The following is a 12547-nucleotide window of genomic DNA, read 5'->3' as shown; positions in this document are numbered from 1 at the left end:
AAGTTAACGTTTCTGGAACATGCAACGACAGTGTAGCAATGTAATATGACGTTCCAGATGTAACGCGTCATAGTCACTCACGCGTTTCATGACGTCGATGTAGAGCCAATCACGTGTGTATCCGACTCATTTTGTCACAAAACACAACTATCTAAAGGAACATTTGGGTGCCCACAATTCGTTTGTCAGGATCATCTTAGAGTCCACGACTGCTGCTGGTCGGTGTAAGAAATCTTCAGGAATCATTTAGGAGTGAGTGAGTGAGTATAGTTTTACGCCGCACTCAGCAATATTACAGCTATATGGCGGCGGTCAACAGCATGAGCATCGATCTGCGCAATTGGGAACCGATGATGTGTCAAACAAGCCAGCGAGCCTGACCACCCGATCCCATTAGTCGCCTCTTACGACAAGCATGGGCTTCTGAAGATCAATTCTAACCCGGACCTTCACGGGTAGAATCATATAGGGCCATGAAGACGTTGGTATAACCTAACTTGATCATGTCTTAGTTGAACTGGAGTCTTTTGTATCGTAACAAATTATGTTATAAATCCCGAAAAGATTAGTAATAAACAGTGGGCCGTCGTGCCACTGACCTGACAATTCCTGATGACTCTACCTGTACCTCCCATCCGTAGCTGTGCATGCTGAACCGGAACTTTCCTATTCTTGCAAGCAAGGGACTGCCAAATCAAAGGTGAAATGTCTTCTATAAGTGGCATCTAGAAGCTGGTATGGTGAAGAGCAACACTTTTTATGGATAGACAACTTCTTTATTGCAATAAATGCTACTTCAATAAAGAAGTTGTGCATCCATAAAAAGTGTTCCTCTTCAAAGGTGACATGGCTCAATTTGTTTTAAATCTTAAATTTATAATCACATATTGTATTTAATGAACCATATCCATGGTGTAAAGGAGCATTTTATGCGTAGAAACAGGATCATTCACACTCGTACTGCGGCATTCTATAACATTTATTCATTTACTGCGGCATTCTATAACATTTATTCACTTATGAAAGGATAGAAAATAGATATTATTCATTCACACTATGTTACTGAGATGTGACCCTTCAAGGTGAAGAGTGACAATTGAAATTTAATTTGGCAAGATATCTCTAAGATAAACGTTTACTCAAGTCTATGACTAGCACTGGGTTTAAGTGTACACGTTGTAACACCAGATTTAGAAAAAATGATGTTGATGTAGCTTTGACACGGACCAACACATGATGGGACTTGGTGTCCTGGTGAATAGAACAACAGATTTCAGGTTGCGTTAGACTGTTTGACGTGGTTATCGACGAGTAGTAGCTTTCAACAGGCTCATATTTGTACCTTCCGGTGATTGCTACAGTGATGCTTATCGACCAGTAGTTCCTTCTGGCAACATTGAAGGACATTTGAATAACTTACTTTACAAAGTTTCCTTGTTATGGTTTTGTCCAATGTTGTTATTGCATTAGAACTCTATAAAATCATTTTCAGGCAGATAATGTTAGTGGTGATATACCGAATATATTATACCCTTTCGGACAGACAATGGGCAATCAAATAGCTATATGAACGACACTCATATATGGCAATGCCTTGTTTGAAATGAAATCACTTGATAGTTTTTCTTTCTAAAATGTTGTTCATGTCCAAAATAGTATCATGCCATGTCTTTTGTTCGCTTGATTTCAATCTCAAGTCAGTATCAATGTTCGACAGGCACACCACCAAGAGATATATCCAATCTAAACGCAGATCCAGGTGTTTTAAGTGATTTATCCATCCTGCTATCAATTATTTTATCATTAAAAAAATGTATTAAACATGAAGAAATTACTTATGTTGGAAGATCTTTTATGAGCAATGAAATGAATTTCAGTTTCCATCATCGTGTTGTGCAATTCTATACACTGACATGGATACAGGTCAACAGAGTACGTGTAATCTAGCCAACCGGCAACTTGTTTCATGATACTAAACCTGTAGAAAATCAGTGGTAATTCTGTGTCAATGCCAACCCTCTGTCACAGGTTAACTACACATTATTGTGCTTCAGTGTCTACCCATTGTTGCCATACATCGTCCACAGATTTTAATTATACGGTACATGTCCATCCATGTCTTTGTGTGTTCCTACTGGTATCACACAACGGATATCACTTATGGGCAAACACCACCTGCATAAACAAGTTACACGCTTGAAAATTGGATTTTTGTTATCACACAACGTCCATCAATTATCGTCAAAGATCACCTGCATAAACAAAATACACACTTGAAAATAGGATATGACCAAAGCTTTGAAACTCTGCAATCGACCCCGAAATTTGCAAAGTGAAGATCTGTCAAACAACGACGATATCGTTTCAAACACACTACCTTCGAATAACTGTTATATTTGTGTGTGTGTTTCATTTCTATCCACAATCATGGGTGTATGGGTTCTTTTGCCCGGCAGTTAAAACATCCAATGTAAAGCATGACCTCCAATGAATACGTAAGTGTACTCATTGGTATCACGTAGCATCTCTATCAGACAATATCTATATCAACACACATCGCTATTCATTATAGGGAGTCAGTTATCGTCACACATTGTCTGTCAACTGTCGAGCAACACCGTACATCACGAAACACATCTACATGCATACCATAACCATACGACGTCTGGTGATTTTCGTCATGCAGTCTAAATCTGTCGCTCTTGCTGTTAATTTTACTTAGACTCTCTCGAATTGATAGCCACAGCTTGCTGAATGTTAAGAAGGTGAAACATTCATTATCAGAAACTGATCAAATCTAGCAATCAGCACACTGACAGAAAAACAACAACGAAACATCAGAGATCATCAGGTCTGCTGGTGTGTAATTAACACCGCCATACAATGTGCTTCATCACCAGCCCATCACAGGCCATGGTTAGTGATAAGCACCATAGTACAATGTACTTCCTCACCAGCCCATCACAGACCATGGTTAGTGATAAGCACCATAGTACAATGTACTTCATCACCAGCCCATCACAGGCCATGGTTAGGGATAAGCACCATAGTACAATGTACTTCATCACCAGCCCATCACAGGCCATGGTTAGTGATAAGCACCATAGTACAGTGTACTTCATCACCAGCCCATCACAGGCCATGGTTAGTGATAAGCACCATAGTACAGTGTACTTCATCACCAGCCCATCACAGACCATGGCTAGTGATAAGCACCATAGTACAATGTACTTCGTCACCAGCCCATCACAGTCCATAGTGAGTGATTAGCACCATAGTACAATGTACTTCATCACCAGCCCATAACAGACCATGGTGAGTGATAAGCACCATAGTACAGTGCACTTCATCACCAGCCCATCACAGACCATGGTGAGTGATTAGCACCATAGTACAGTGCACTTCATCACCAGCCCATAACAGACCATGGTGAGTGATAAGCACCATAGTACAGTGCACTTCATCACCAGCCCATCACAGGCCATGGTGAGTGATAAGCACCATAGTACAGTGCACTTCATCACCAGCCCATCACAGACCATGGTGAGTGATAAGCACCATAGTACAGTGCACTTCATCACCAGCCCATCACAGACCATAGTGAGTGATGAGCACCATAGTACAATGTACTTCATCACCAGCCCATAACAGACCATGGTGAGTGATAAGCACCATAGTACAGTGCACTTCATCACCAGCCCATCACAGACCATGGTGAGTGATAAGCACCATAGTACAATGCACTTCATCACCAGCCAATCACAGACCATAGTGAGTGATGAGCACCATAGTACAGTGTACTTCATGACCAGCCCATCACAGGCCATGGCTAGTGATAAGCACCATAGTACAGTGTACTTCATCACCAGCCCATCACAGACCATGGTGAGTGATAAGCACCATAGTACAGTGCACTTCGTCACCAGCCCATCACAGGCCATGGCTAGTGATAAGCACCATAGTACAATGTACTTCATCACCAGCCCATCACAGGCCATGGCTAGTGATAAGCACCATAGTACAGTGCACTTCATCACCAGCCCATCACAGGCCATGGTTAGTGATAAGCACCATAGTACAATGTACTTCGTCACCAGCCCATCACAGTCCATAGTGAGTGATTAGCACCATAGTACAATGTACTTCATCACCAGCCCATAACAGACCATGGTGAGTGATAAGCACCATAGTACAGTGCACTTCATCACCAGCCCATCACAGACCATTGTGAGTGATTAGCACCATAGTACAGTGTACTTCATCACCAGCCCATCACAGACCATGGTGAGTGATAAGCACCATAGTACAGTGCACTTCATCACCAGCCCATCACAGACCATGGTGAGTGATAAGCACCATAGTACAATGCACTTCATCACCAGCCAATCACAGACCATAGTGAGTGATGAGCACCATAGTACAATGTACTTAATCACCAGCCCATCACAGGCCATGGTGAGTGATAAGCTCCATAGTACAATGCTCTTCATCACCAGCCCATCACAGACCATGGTGAGTGATAAGCACCATAGTACAGTGCACTTCATCACCAGCCCATCACAGGCTATGGCTAGTGATAAGCACCATAGTACAGTGTACTTCATCACCAGCCCATCACAGGCCATGGCTAGTGATGAGCACCATAGTACAGTGTACTTCATCACCAGCCCATCACAGACCATGGTGAGTGATAAGCACCATAGTACAGTGCACTTCATCACCAGCCCATCACAGGCCATGGCTAGTGATAAGCACCATAGTACAATGTACTTCATCACCAGCCCATCACAGGCCATGGTGAGTGATAAGCACCATAGTACAATGCTCTTCATCACCAGCCCATCACAGACCATGGTGAGTGATAAGCACCATAGTACAGTGCACTTCATCACCAGCCCATCACAGGCCATGGCTAGTGATAAGCACCATAGTACAGTGCACTTCATCACCAGCCCATCACAGGCCATGGCTAGTGATAAGCACCATAGTACAGTGCACTTCATCACCAGCCCATCACAGGCCATGGTTAGGGATAAGCACCATAGTACAATGTACTTCATCACCAGCCCATCACAGGCCATGGCTAGTGATAAGCACCATAGTACAATGTACTTCCTCACCAGCCCATCACAGGCCATGGCTAGTGATAAGCACCATAGTACAGTGCACTTCATCACCAGCCCATCACAGGCCATGGTTAGTGACAAGCACCATAGTACAGTGCACTTCATAACCAGCCCATCACAGGCCATTGTATGCACTTTGCGTGCTGGAGTAAAAGAGTCATATGACACGTATGACTGTTAGAAACAGGAACCTATAACCTGAGTCGGATGTTTGAATCTTTGGCTCTTGAGTATCCATTTTCTTTCGCGTATTGAATACACATCCATTGATTTGTGACGGTGAATTGGATATGAACCATAGTCATTCCTTTCATCTCCATCAGACCTTTTTCTGCTCTCACATACATTATCCTTCTCTTTAGTCAACATGATTTCGCTGTTTAAAGCCATTGTGTTCGGTAACGCTCGTAGTCTGAAGCTTAATGTGGTTTGAAGACGTAATCGATGGTAGAAGTGTATATTTAGAATGGTTATCTAACTTCACTGGGCCGTAGTGAGTGTAATACTTGCTCGGTTCATTACCCCCGTTTTACTCTGGAGGCGTTACGTTACTGCTGGTATCGACCTGTGAAGGACGGGGCTGGGTGGAAGGGCAAGGACAAATATAATGACCACGTCAGGCTGTATTTTAGTGAGTAACCATCACAAACGTGGATGTCATGGGGATGTTAAATTAAAATCAGTTATGAAACTGGTGCAGCTACTACGACGACTACTACATCTGCTGATACTCCTTGTGCTTCTTCTGCTTCGACTCTACTGCTACTACTGCTGTTATCACTACAACTAATACTGCTCATCTAGCTATATGCAAGTACGTGGGCTCGATTCCATGCGAAAATGTACCCGATATAATAGAAATATTTGTACAGACTGCAACGGTGTTTGTAACTTCGCCCACGCATGTATGAGGGTGTTTGTTACCAGTCCGGACTAATACTGGGTTTGTTTAGTCCCTAGGCCATTGAGATACCGTACTGTTTCACGTGGATATACCATTCGGGCACATTGTTCCGACTCCGAGGGACAACCACTGACCGACCACTCTCCTTGCAGACACTCTGTGCACTACATAACAGAGGTACAGAACAAGCCAAGCAATGCAATTGACGAATAAATAGATGAAGCATCCTAGTTTGGTAATATGTTTATGTATGTTACATCTCTGAGGTTAACCAATACTGGACTACTTGTGAAAATGTTGTCATCTGAAATTTCTGAGAACACTATATATGAAATCCTCGACTTCTTCATTGATTTATCAACAATTGGGGGAAAAACGTCGACGTTTATGCAAGAAGAAGACCTTTTTCAGGTGAACAGTTGACATCCGCGTGCACAAATACATATAGGCTAAGATATGTTCACCTTGTCGTGACCACCTAGTATCACCTAGTATCACCTTGTCGTGACCACCTAGTATCACCTTGTCGTGACCACCTAGTATCACCTTGTCGTGACCACCTAGTATCACCTTGTCGTGACCACCTAGTGTCACCTTGTCGTGACCACCTAGTATCACCTTGTCGTGACCACCTAGTCGTGACCACCTAGTATCACCTTGTCGTGACCACCTAGTGACCACCTAGTATCACCTTGTCGTGACCACCTAGTATCACCTTGTCGTGACCACCTAGTCGTGACCACCTAGTATCACCTTGTCGTGACCACCTGGTGACCACCTAGTATCACCTTGTCGTGACCACCTAGTATCACGACCACCTAGTATCACCTTGTCGTGACCACCTAGTATCACGACCACCTAGTATCACCTTGTCGTGACCACCTAGTATCACGACCACCTAGTATCACGACCACTTAGTATTACCTTGTCGTGACCACCTAGTATCACGACCACCTAGTATCACCTTGTCGTGACCACCTAGTATCACCTTGTCGTGACCACCTAGTATCACCCTGTCGTGACCACCGAGTATCATACATTTTGTTCATTCAGTAAATGCCTTTGATACCGTTGGACAGTGGATTATGAAAAAGTATCCCGCCGAGCCATTGGCACTCATCAAAAATGCAAATGCATGCCATCTGTTCATATCGAACAAACACAGGAACATATTATATTAAAAGTCAAAATGGAGAATTGCCAGGTAGGAAGTGTTGCCCAGTGGCCAAGACGCTGCACTGTTCTACAGATTTACTACCCTCAGTCGATTACAGGTCCGAATACCACCAGTCATTATAAACACCATCCTTACTAGAGAACTTCACCGAAATGGTAAAGCTCTTATACCTGAAGACCGTTGAAGATCCGGACTGGATTCTTACGAAAGATCGGTTTGGGGATTCATTAATACCGAGCGCACTAAACAGATCTGGTTCAACAATGATGCATCTCCATAGTTACCAACAAAGCCACGTGGGGATTCAAACAAACATTCGATCTCAGCAATCTGGTATGTTCGGAAGAGGCGTCTTGTTGCAATGCTCCGTTAAATGTTTAATTGCGTGTCTCTCTAATCCGACGGTGTGGGTCTTTGCTCATTACATCAATCATTGGGTGTCTGAATCAGTTACACGCATCCCCCGCCACATACCTGGACCATTACATCAATCACTGGGTGTCTGAATCAGTTACACGCATCCCCCGCCACATACCTGGACCATTACATCAATCACTGGGTGTCTGAATCAGTTACACGCATCCCCCGCCACATACCTGGACCATTACATCAATCACTGGGTCTCTGAATCAGTTACACGCATCCCCCGCCACATACCTGGACCATTATATCAATCACATGGTGTGTGAATCAGTAACACGCATCCCCTTCACATACCTGGACAATGCTGGATGCTGCATCAACAATTTTTGTTTCGTTTTGGTTTGGTTTTTATATAGCATTAAAGAGGTTTTCGAGAAAACAATCGCTTTTATTGACTGTTTACGTGGAACACTTAGTCGTGTTCATCGAATATCAAATTTCAAAGGAAAATTAAAAGGATGTATTTCATGGTATTAATACTACATTAGAACGCTATTAACTTCAAAAGTTTTACAGCGCTAAAATATAACACACCTTTCTAAATATTGGAGACTTTAGTAAATATTTCATACGCAGGTCCGTGAAAGAACACGGCACTGGCGTCTGATGGTGTATGTGGCAATTAGTACAGATCCAACTTCAAAGCCACTCAGCGTCTGTTTGTATGTGAAGGTTGTTCCGTTGTATCGAGCGCTACTTTCGTAATTACAGCGGGGGCGGCCAGGTGCAAAAGCCGATAAATCGCTTCAGTAGGTACACCCATGTGGTGGAACTAGGTGTGAAGAGCTGGCTCGTTTGTTACTGTCAGTGTGAAGAAGATGTGAAGGTTAAGCGGCAAGATAGGCCAGTGATGAAAGTGTTTGCCATGTCACGCTTAGGACCCGGTTTGATTGCGACTCGGACTGCTTTCCCTTTCTTTTAATCTCTCTTGAGTTTATTCAGGATCTGTTCGTCTGAGTAACAGTTCAAGTCAACTTGGGTAATGCAAATAACGAAACTCCTACCTGGCCGATTGGATGTCATCGCGCCCAGGATTGGTATCTTGCTCCTAATACCAGACACTAGTTTGTTCCAGATTCCATTATTTGCAAAACCCGAGACACACAACGCCAAGAAACATAATCAGTGCAGGGTATGAATATTTGTTTACCATGGCAACAAAACCTTCTTTGTCAATCAGATTGTAATCTAAGCGGAAGTAATTACTGGCCTACAGTTTGTTTATAGTGTATATATATTTTAAAGTTCCCAGCCGGGGCGCATCCCTCTAACCTTTGGACTTCATGACTTTATGTGCACCCCTCTTCTCCAGAATCCTGGATCCGCCCTGCTCAGCATGAAGAAACATGCATGACTCTACAAATCGACAGCTGATTTCATAACATCCTTCATGATTTGACTACCTTCATCACTTTCCTTTGATAACAGTACTCGAATATACAAACGATGCGGCTCAGCGATCAAACCCTACGCCGAGGTCCCCGTTTTCAGTGGCAAGTGCACAATATTGTAGGGGCGCTTCGAACGACCAATACGCTATCCAGAATTGCGTCCTTTATCCCAAACCCATATTACATTACAACTATGTTTCTTGATCTGTCAAGACACCGTTTGTTTCGTCCTCGGCTTTACATTTATCCACAACCAATGCGTTTTTGTTTTAACTCCAACTTATCACTAGAAATTAGAAACTGATAAAAAAATACACCTGTTATTGAAAGATAACATGAATTATTGGTAGCAATTAAATGCCTAATCACAAGAAACTATATTACAGCTATGTGATGTACATGTCCAGAGATTGGTTGATTGTTTTCGTCTCTAATACTTGTTAAAGATAAATCACAGTAGCTAACAGTAGTGCATTGCATGCCTGCAACCATATGGTGGCATAATGACGTATAAAAATTATATTTAACAAAATCTGATGTAATTCAACACATTGACGATGTTTGAATGACTTGAATCAAACTTTTAGGATCGTGAAATTACATGCATGTAGTCCCCAGATTGTTAACATTTTTCAAGTGCAACATTTTTTAGCAAGCCCCCTGGTATCACCACTAAATGTCAGTATCTATTCCTGTGGTATACACCGTTATTTTTCCTAACGAATCTGCTTCGGCGATAATGCAGACTGGCAATTCTCAGGCGTTGAGATACTATGTATATTTAACCAGGTCATGCACCAAAATAGACAGACGCTTACATAGACTTCGGTTGGCACTCTGACAAAAAGGTACTCGGAAATAGAGACCGGCGTCTGAACTATGTTTTGTTACAATACTACTTCCTTCAAGGAAACATACATCCCAAACGGGTTCGGGAAAGGAGAAAATGTTCATCTTAATTTACTCACATTATCTATTTTGGGCATTTTCACACATTCAAATGTTTAAATCTGGTAAATGTAAATATAGATGTGAGGCATAAACAGAAAACAAAATGTACTTATTTGTTAAATCCCGATAACTATGAACCATCTCTGTGACGAAAGAGCTATTTTACGGTGGGTGTTCGTGTTGCCACAGTAGCTGTGTTGGGAGGAGAAGCTATGACATAATGTGTAGTTAGCCTATCAGCAGGGACTAGCAGAATCTGTTTGTCTCCATCCTGATCGTTTTATCAGTTAATGCAACCCACTGACCATGCTTATATAATACAGACATATACAGGGAGTTCTCAACTTCGATCTTATCCATATTTGAGACCAGAAAGAAACATTCTACTGTAAGTGTTATCCATTCTACTGTAAGTGTTAACCATTCTACTGTAAGTGTTAACCATTCTACTGTAATCCATTCTACTGTTAACCATTCTACTGTAAGTGTTATCCATTCTACTGTAAGTGTTAACCATTCTACTGTATTCTACTGTAAGTGTTATCCATTCTACTGTAAGTGTTAACCATTCTACTGTAAGTGTTAACCATTTCTACTGTAAGTTTTGTTCTAATTGTATCCATTCTACTGTAAGTGTTAACCATTCTACTGTAAGTGTTATCCATTCTACTGTAAGTTCCAATTGTTATCCATTCTGCTGTAAGTGTTAACCATTCGAAGCATTAACTTCGACTGTGAAGTTCTACTGTAAGTGTTATCCATTTTAACTACTGTAAGTGTTATCCATTTCTACTGCTGTTATCCAGTAAATTTAACCATTCTACTGACTTCTGTAAGTGTTATCCATTCTACTGTTACTGTAAGTGTTATTTCTACTGGCACTGTGTTATCCATTCTACTGTAAGTAAGTTATCCATCCATTCTACCATTCTATGTAAGTGTTAACCATGTTGTAACCATTGTAAGTTTTAATCCATTCTACTGTATCCAAGTGTTATCCAGCACGTCTACTGTACTGTAAGTGTTATTCTACTAAGTGTTATCCATTCTACTGTAAACTGTTTCCATTCTAACCATTCCATTCACTGTGATCCATTCTACTGTAAGTTTTGTGTTATCCATTCCTACTGTAGGTATTATCCATTCTACTGTAAGTGTTAGCCATTCTACCATGTTATCCATTCCCACTGTAAGTGTTATCCATTCTATCTCGCTGTGAGTGTGTTAGGACTGTAAGTTTTAACCATCCTGTGATTCTCTATTGTAAGCTGTAACTGTAAAGCTATCCATTCTAGTGTTAAACCATCTCTACTGTATTCTATCTCTGTAATCCATATCCATTCTACCGTGTAAGTGAGGGGCTGATGCTTGTTGAGACTTCTGAGGAGCCGCATTTTACTGCACAGAGATGCATCCGCAAACTAATGACAGGGTTTGAATATATTGATCTGTGTGTAGTAACCACACCAGACGTCAAGTTAAGAATGGTCTTAGACATTTTGAATTAACATGGTGACATGTCTAACTGTTTAATATCCATTATGATCACTTGTGGAAATCGTTTTAAAACTAATTTGATTTTACTAGCATTGGCATTTATTAATTAACTAATATCAATACACGTACATATTGGGTCGAGCTTATGTGCGACACGCAGACTTGGAATTGAAAATCACATTGGACATTGGACGCAGTTGACACTGTGCCTCATGGCTGCTCGGAACAGAATTAATTCTGCCCTCTGTATAGAATGTCAGTGCACTCGTGGATGTCCAGATTTACGAACTTGTGGATGGTACGCCTTCCGCACTGACAAGTTTGGTCATCGAAGGCCTGCTCCCTCGTCTCAGTCATGTATTCTCAAATGTTACCTCACGATGCTTCTCGCACTGTAGACAAGTAGATAAAAGCTTGACTTGCAGACAAATTCAATTTATGAAGGTCATTTCGGACTATATCGCCTCGCATCTCCCTCAGGTGTCCGCAAAGTTGGTAATCTCCCAAAGTGGTACCCGTCACAAACACATGCAAAGGCAAGTCACAAGCTCACCTGAACAGGAAGCAATATTGTACAGGTACTCATAGGGAATTGCATTGGGCCTTATTTGTATCAGTACCGTTGGACATGAAGGGTAAGTCGATCATTGGGAAATAAATGTCATCCCACAGGTTATACGGTCCTGTGAAATATGACCGGTTAGGACGGCTCCACTGCTCCTTCTTAAGTATATATTATACTGGATACGTTCATACAACTTCTGGTGCAAACTCAGCTTTATGTGACTGTGGTGATAAGCGAAATCAAACATGGACTAGTTACTCTTAGCATTGACCTAGAAATTGTTTCCAGACATCTGGATATACCATTCCTTGGCAATGAAGGTCATAGATGTCCAAACTGCACTAAATTCTAGACACGCGATGGAGTGTGAAAGTGTGGAGTGTGTATGTGTGGACTTAACATATATGCATACATTGTTATGTTGCATTATTTATTGTGTAACAATGTTCCAAGTGTAATTATTTAATACATTATACATGTGATATTCAGTGAGGGTTAGTCGTGTGCTATATT

This window comes from Haliotis rubra, unplaced genomic scaffold (assembly GCF_003918875.1).
Source record: "Haliotis rubra isolate DU_JTF1 unplaced genomic scaffold, ASM391887v1 Scf786, whole genome shotgun sequence".
Taxonomy (NCBI): Eukaryota; Metazoa; Mollusca; class Gastropoda; order Lepetellida; family Haliotidae; genus Haliotis; species Haliotis rubra.
The sequence above is the reverse complement of the archived record's forward strand: the minus strand, read 5'-3'. Positions refer to the sequence as shown.